The sequence below is a fragment of the Crocodylus porosus genome, unplaced genomic scaffold (assembly GCF_001723895.1).
Source record: "Crocodylus porosus isolate Cpor-Errol unplaced genomic scaffold, CroPor_comp1, whole genome shotgun sequence".
Classification (NCBI taxonomy): domain Eukaryota; kingdom Metazoa; phylum Chordata; order Crocodylia; family Crocodylidae; genus Crocodylus; species Crocodylus porosus.
The window spans coordinates 18,255,904-18,262,777 of record NW_017728949.1 but is presented as its reverse complement, the minus strand read 5'-3'; the positions used below and the strand labels follow the sequence as shown (position 1 = coordinate 18,262,777).

The 6,874-nt window shown below is 44.6% G+C and overlaps 1 protein-coding gene across 2 annotated transcripts in view; it reads left to right on the top strand.

The window, feature by feature from the left end:
• The first annotated feature begins 1,998 nt into the window (after positions 1-1,998).
• Positions 1,999-6,874, top strand: part of RAB17 (RAB17, member RAS oncogene family) — a 52,968-nt gene continuing 48,092 nt past the window's right edge. For both annotated transcript variants that reach the window (XM_019554168.1, XM_019554167.1), the window contains exon 1: positions 1,999-2,210. The gene's annotated coding sequence lies outside the window, so the exon portion shown is untranslated. The remainder of the gene's footprint in view (positions 2,211-6,874) is intronic.

The window sequence follows — 6,874 nt, the reverse complement described above, 5'->3', positions numbered from 1 at the left end:
GCCAGTTCAGCTGTTGTAGAACACATATATGGAAATGATAATTTCAGAATAAAGAATAGCCAAACACAGATTTCATCTTAGGTTGATCAAAACTGATTTTAACTACTTGTCTTCAGAAATAGGAATACCTGCAGTAGTACATCTCAGTTCCTTAAAACAGATAGTGTGCAAATACCATGGCTGAATTACATGTGCGTTACTGTAGTAGAATTATTGTGCGTTTCCAATGAGACAGCCCCAATGGTCAGGAGATTGTGTGTGGAAGGGATTGTGAATTTTCCATTTTTTTCCCCAAGCCTTTAGGACTCATTTTTCAGTCTTTTCTCAACTACAAGTGGTAATTTAAAAATCCCATCCAAGGAAGGGTAGTGGGATATCCAAAATCTTGATTAAGTCTATCCCAACCATATAGATGGCCCTGTAAAAATTTTTGCCCATCTAAAATGTTTCTACTTTAACAGAAGATTCAGCGAGGTAAGGCTTTAAAGGTAAAGACATCAATTATGATACTTGTGATTAAATTGCAGGAGCTGTACATGCTGACATTTTTGTTCACTTAACTGCAGCCTTTGGTGCTTTTTCTTTTTCTTCACACTGGTATGCCACTACATTGATGTGCACTGTTCTGGTCATTATAACAATACTAGGGTTCCTGGCAGAGAGAAAAGAGCTCTTTTCATCTATGAAGAAGCAGGTTCCAGTGATCTGGAGTAACCATTCATTATTTTAATTAAAAGGTAGTAAGAGAGGACAAGTTAGATTCTGCCCTTGTCTACTACACCTTGCCTCCCTGCCTATATCCAAAGGGTATAGTTTGCCATTTACAAGCACATAGTAAGTATAAAAAATATGTAGCTTGCAAATGGAAGGTTCTTTGGGTATCACCCAAACAAAGTAAGCTAAGACTACATCCTAACATGAAGCCAAGAAGAATGCACTAGTACAAAGATAAGAACATGGTATCAGAAGACATGGACACATGCAATGCTCAGACAGGTTTAAATGAGGTTTAAACTCAAAGCAGTCGAGTTTAATCTGTAATTAAATTCCAATTAAACACCACCAAAAATCGTGTCTGGGGCCTCTGCCCTGGTTATTCTCTCCCCCACTCGGTTACACTGGCAAGGAGGAATGGTCTCAAATTGCAGCAAGGAAAGTTTATGTCAGGTATCAGGAAGACCACTCTCATTATAAGAGTGATTAAGCACTGGAACCTGTTTTACATGCTGGTTGTATAAACACTTGTCTAGTAGTATAGATAGGGATAATCTTGCCTTGAGCTGGGGCTTGGACTAGGTGACCTCATGAGGTTTCTTCCAGCCTCTTTTCTATGATATGGTACAGGAATGCTGAAGCCCTGATTCTCAGCACTCCCCTTGGCTGGGGATGCTTGGTGTACACCAAGCATACCTAACCCTAATTTCTCCACCTTTTGAGTGTGGGTGACAGCTTGATATCCTGGGTGAAATACCAATATTGTAAATGGCTCTATAAGGGGCCTATTTTAGCCAACAAAATACATAGCATTTTTGACATCAAAATGCTCAGCCCTAAACATGAAAGTGCTTTTCTTTCTCTCTTCCCTGCCTCTGCCTACACTGTGTTTGGCTTAAGCCCGGCCCAAGTTTTGGGCCCTGATATGTAAGGCCTGATACTGCCCTGATACAGCCACTGAATACTAACAACTCCCTCAATTCCTGAAGCTGCCACCCTGGATTAGTGAATTAATTCTTTAATATCTGTAGTACTTTAAGCACTGCCCTGAGGGGGCTCACAACTGAAAACAGAAATCAAGGGACAGTCTCAAAATGTGAAGTCCTGGAAGAAAGGCAAAAGAGACTGGGACCAACAAATCACTTGCTGCTGGGTGTGCTGGAGCGTGTGAGGCTCCACTCCCTTTACTGAGCATCACCTCTATTCAGTCACAGTTCACCTTGATTACAGGCTTCATGGCTTAGTATTCTCATGCCTGTTTAAGGTCCACTGATTTATCTGTTATTTACTTTACCTTTAAACTTTTACGGAGGCTGTGACAGATCTTGCGGAGCAGCTTCCCTATTGGAGAAAGCACTTGGTTGTGCTTGTGGAGTTTCGCTTTTTAATTTGCTCAGATTCAGCTTGTTTGTGCAGCTGCACAGCATTTCTCAGCCAGCCTGGGCTTCAGTGGACTGAAGTCTTTCCCCCTTAGAAGAAAAATAGCTGATAGAAAGGTAAGCTTTTCCTCTATACCTGCACTTGGATTGGGGCTTTGGGAATTAAACCAAATCCAGACCACAGAGGACTGAGAAGCAAAGCCAAATTAGTTGCACAGAACTTTGGGCCCATGATATGCTACTGGGACTAGACTGCTTCCAAGACAAGTTAGCTCAGGCATTTATTTCTACCCAGTACTGCACTTGTACGCAACATGCAGCGTAAGTGTACCCCACCTCTTCTCCCTAAACCAGTGACATAACTTGTGCACTTTTTAAAATCAATTCCAAAAACTGTTTTAGGCACTAGTAATGCAGATGTTTTAGTGTCAAATGTGTGCAACAAACCGGCCAGTTGCAACCACAGCGGTGGTTAGCCGTTTTAGTCCGAATTCAGGCAGAAGGTAGGCCAAGGTGTCATCTTAGGGTGTGTACAGTTTTTTGCTACAACCAGTCTGCATTCACATGGTTTGCTTTAAGCCGCATATTCAAGCCACAGTTCACCTTGATTATGAGTGGAGTGGCATATACAGGTGCTTACCAGTCCCAGGAGCCAAGCAGGGAAACCGAAGTAACTAACTCAGGGTGGGGAGAGAAATCAGGGAGGGTAATGGGTCAGGGGAAGGCAGGGGCTAAAAAATTGTCCAGTGGGAGGGAGAGGAGGGGAAGAAAAACACAGCCCTGGGGCTGGTGGCAGCTGGGCTTTCCCATCCCCGGGGCCATGCTCTGCAAGTGTGCAGATATTCAATAGATTGGGTCAACTCACTACCCAATTTAAGTTGGGTCATCTTCTCCAGTGACCTAACTCAGGTAGAGCCTGCCATTTTTTTTGCTCAATTTAACCGCCTGAATGCATGTACAGATGGGCCTTTAGATCCACCCAACCCTGGTAATATTTATCTAAATATAATCTAAATATAATGCCTGTACATACACTTTGGCTAGGGACAGACATTCAAAAAGCCTGAGCCTGAATTTATTCACTCTTTGCAGGTTAGTTTAAGCTTATGGGCTCATCGCTGAGAAGTGTTTTCTAAGTTTCCTTTGAGGATTAGAACTGAGAGATTGGAGAGAGAGTGGTTTTCTTGTGAGAAATGTGCCCTCACTGGTAATTGGGTGTTTTTGTCTGATAGATTTCCAGTGTGCATTCATTCTGGTGTGCAGTTGTTGTTTGGTCTCTTGTATGTATTTTCCATCAGGGCATTTGGTGCACTGGATGAGATATATTACATTTCTGGAAGTGCAGCTGTAAGATCCAGGAATGGTGATGGTTCTGTTGTGGGGTGTAGTAATTGTGGGGGTGGTGATGTGTTGCCAGGTTTTGCATTTCTTGTCATAGCCTAGTGTGAATCCATTCGGTGTGTTCTAGGCCTGAGGAAGTGTGCTTATGGTGATGAGGTTAGCGAGGTTTAGTGCTTGTTTGAAGGCTAGGATGGGTGGCTCTGGGAAGATCTCTTTAAGAATAGGGTGTCTTTCTAGTATGGGTTGCAATCAAGGTTCCCGCCAAGCTGTGTGCATGCACAGCCATGCATGCTTTAAAATCATGCTGTGCACAAGCTTATTAATGCCGCGCACCCTCCCAGAGAGGCGCAGCATAAAAGCGACACTAGAAGAGACCAATGGCAGAGGCACTGGGGCCAGCATGGGGCACTTACTGGACATAAGCTCAGGCAGCAGCTCCTCCCCAAGGCCATGCGTCTCCTCACTCCCAGAGGCATGGTGAGGTGGGGTGGCACGGGCTCAGCTGGGACTGGGAAACTGCTCCGCTCCCCAGCCCTGATGCCACGTGCCTCCTCGCTCCCGGAGGCAATGCAGGGGCTGAGGCTGGGGCTGAGGGCTGGTGCGGGCTCTACCAGCACTGGGAAACTGCTCCACTCCCCAGCCCCAACACCATGTGCCTCCTTGCTCCCAGAGGCGAGGGCTAGGTCTGGGAAACCTCTCCGCTCCCGGAGGCAATGTAGGGGCTGGGGCTGGAGGCTGACACAGGCTCTGCTGGTACTGGGAAACTGCTCTGCTCCCCAGCCCTGATGCCATGTGTCTCCTTGCTCCCAGAGGCAGGGGCTGGGGGCAGCGCTAGTTTTTTAGCCATTTTTCAATCATTTAGTGGCTTGTCTTTATTGTCACTAGTTTATGCATTTGAATTTTAAAGTATTAAACAGAAAAAGAAGTTGCAAATGGTGTTGTTTTTGTTAGAAGAACTAAACTGTGTAATCTTGAGTTTGAGGGTGCTAGTTACAGCTGTGTTTAAGGGCATAGGCAGACAAGGTGCTTTGGGTGCTGTGGGGCAGACTGAAGCAGCAAGCACCGAAAGCGGGTGGCGGGACCAAAGCGGCGAGCTCATGGACTGAAGCAGCGCACTTACAGATTGCTACATCTTAGAGGGAACGTTGGTTGCAATTGTTTGAGGATTTTCTGTATGGGTTCAAGGGAGGGGTGATGTGTCATAACCTGCGGTATGCAATTCGTGGGGGGTTTTCTTCTGTACTGCAGCAATTCTTCACATGTGACAGAGGCACTGGGGCCAGCATGGGGCACTTACCAGAGGTAAGTTCAGGCAGCAGCTCTTCCCCAAGGCCATGTGTCTCCTTCCCAGCCCTGATGCCATGCGTCTTCTCACTCCTAGAGGCATGGTGAGGTGGGGTGGTGGCTTTCAAATGTGCAGTCTCTCTCTCTGGAGGAGTGTCCTTGTTGGGCGAAAGCCTTTTTAAGACTGGTGAGATGGCAATCCTGTGTGTTCCTCAGTGCAAATTTGGTGGTATCTGTGGTGCGCCCACACCTTGAATACGGTGCCTAGTTCTGGTCTCTACATCTCAGAAAGGATATAGAGGAACTAGAGAAGGTACAGAGAAGGATGATTAGTGGTATGGAGGGGCTACCATATGAGGAGCAAATAAAGAAACTAGGCCTAGTCAGTTTAGAAAAGATATGTTGGGGAGTGGGAGAGCAAACACATAATAAGAATTTACCAAATATGAAATGGCAAAAAGAAAGTAAATAGGGATTCATTATTTACTCCTTAACAATACAAGAACTAGGGGTCACAAAATGAAAGTAGAAGGTACTAAGCTTAAAACAAACAAAAGGAACTTCTTTTTCATGCAGCATGTCATTAAAGTATTAATGCCACCTGATGTTGTGGAAGATGACAATTTAGCCAACTTCAAAAAGAGATTGCATAAATCTTGGAAGAAAGGGGCATCAGTAGCTACTGAGCATGGGGATTAGCCTCTGAATCGGAACTTCCTTGATGCTAGAGGCTGCATGAGAAGAATGGCAGAAAAACCCCCGGGTCATACCCAGTTCACTCTCCCTTTCAGCATTCACCTTGTCACTGTGATACAGGATACTGGGCAAGATGGACCTATGGTCGGACCCAGTAAATGACAAGTCTCATGTTCTCTTATTTTCTTATGCTTCTTTTGTTATTTCCTCTGCAATGACCTGATTTTCATTCATATTAAAAAGATTCTCTAGTTTTCAGGTGAATAACACTATGGATTCATGGTCAGCACATAAAGGAAACAAAGTCTTAAGAAAGCAAGTAAGCAATGAGGATAATATGAGCCTATTTTAGCTTAGATAAAGCTGCAAGCACCATTTATTGGTTAACAGAATTATAGGGTTGGAAAGGGACTTCAAAGTTCATCTCACTTAAGTTCCTACAGAGATTCAGGATTCATTGTTCTTAAACCACCCAGTCAGATGGCCATCCAACCCTTTCTTCAAAAACTCCAAAGAAGGAAATTTCTCAGCTTCTCTTGGCAATGTGTTCTCATCTTGCCAGTCTTACAGTTCAAAAGGTTTCCCTGAGATTTAATCTAAACCCTCTTTACTGCTACATAAACCTATTGCCAGAGATGATGTGTAGGGAGAGTATGGGGGGGGGGGGCACGTGCCCCACCTGAGATTGGCCCTCACTGGCCAGAGTGTAGGAGTGCCTAGAGAAGCACTGATGACACTTCCCAGTTTTGCCACCAGCACTTCCAGGGTTGGCGATCAGCTGCTGGGGGACCGCCCCCCACCCTGGCTGGTGATTGACCGCTGGGGGGTGGGATGTCTGTGTTTGAGTGGAGTGGCAGCTACATTTTCTTAGCGTATGGTCTAAAGAGGAACTGTAACCCTACACAGTAGAACAGTCCTGGTGTCTTCTACTTAAGATATCTCTATTCCTCATGGCACAGTTAGTCAAAACAGCACCTCTGTGTGACATATTAAGCAGGCCTTACTGAAAAATGTACCACTTAAAGATAAACAACACATGAGCATTTTTATAGAAGTTGGGTGTTTCAATGACATGTAATAAAGCAATGAATTAAAATGAAATTTGTTCTTTTCCTTTTTCTCTGGAAATAGAAAGGGCTGGGGAGAAAAGAGCAAAACCTGAGTCAACAGTTTTTCCATATAAGAGAAATACATGCAATTCATTTTAAAAGCTTCAAATATGAGGTTTCCCATGCAAGTCTTGCATGAGTTTAGGAAGAAAACCAACTAACTAAACGAAAAACATAAAAACCCAGACCATCCACATACAAAGTACTGCGTCCAGTTTTGGGCTCCACAATTCAAAAAGGATGTGGAGAAGCTTGAGAGAGTCTAGAGGAGAGCCACGCGCATGATCAGAGGTCAGGAAAACAGATCTTATGATGACAGGCTGAGAGCCATGGGACTCTTTAGCCTGGAAA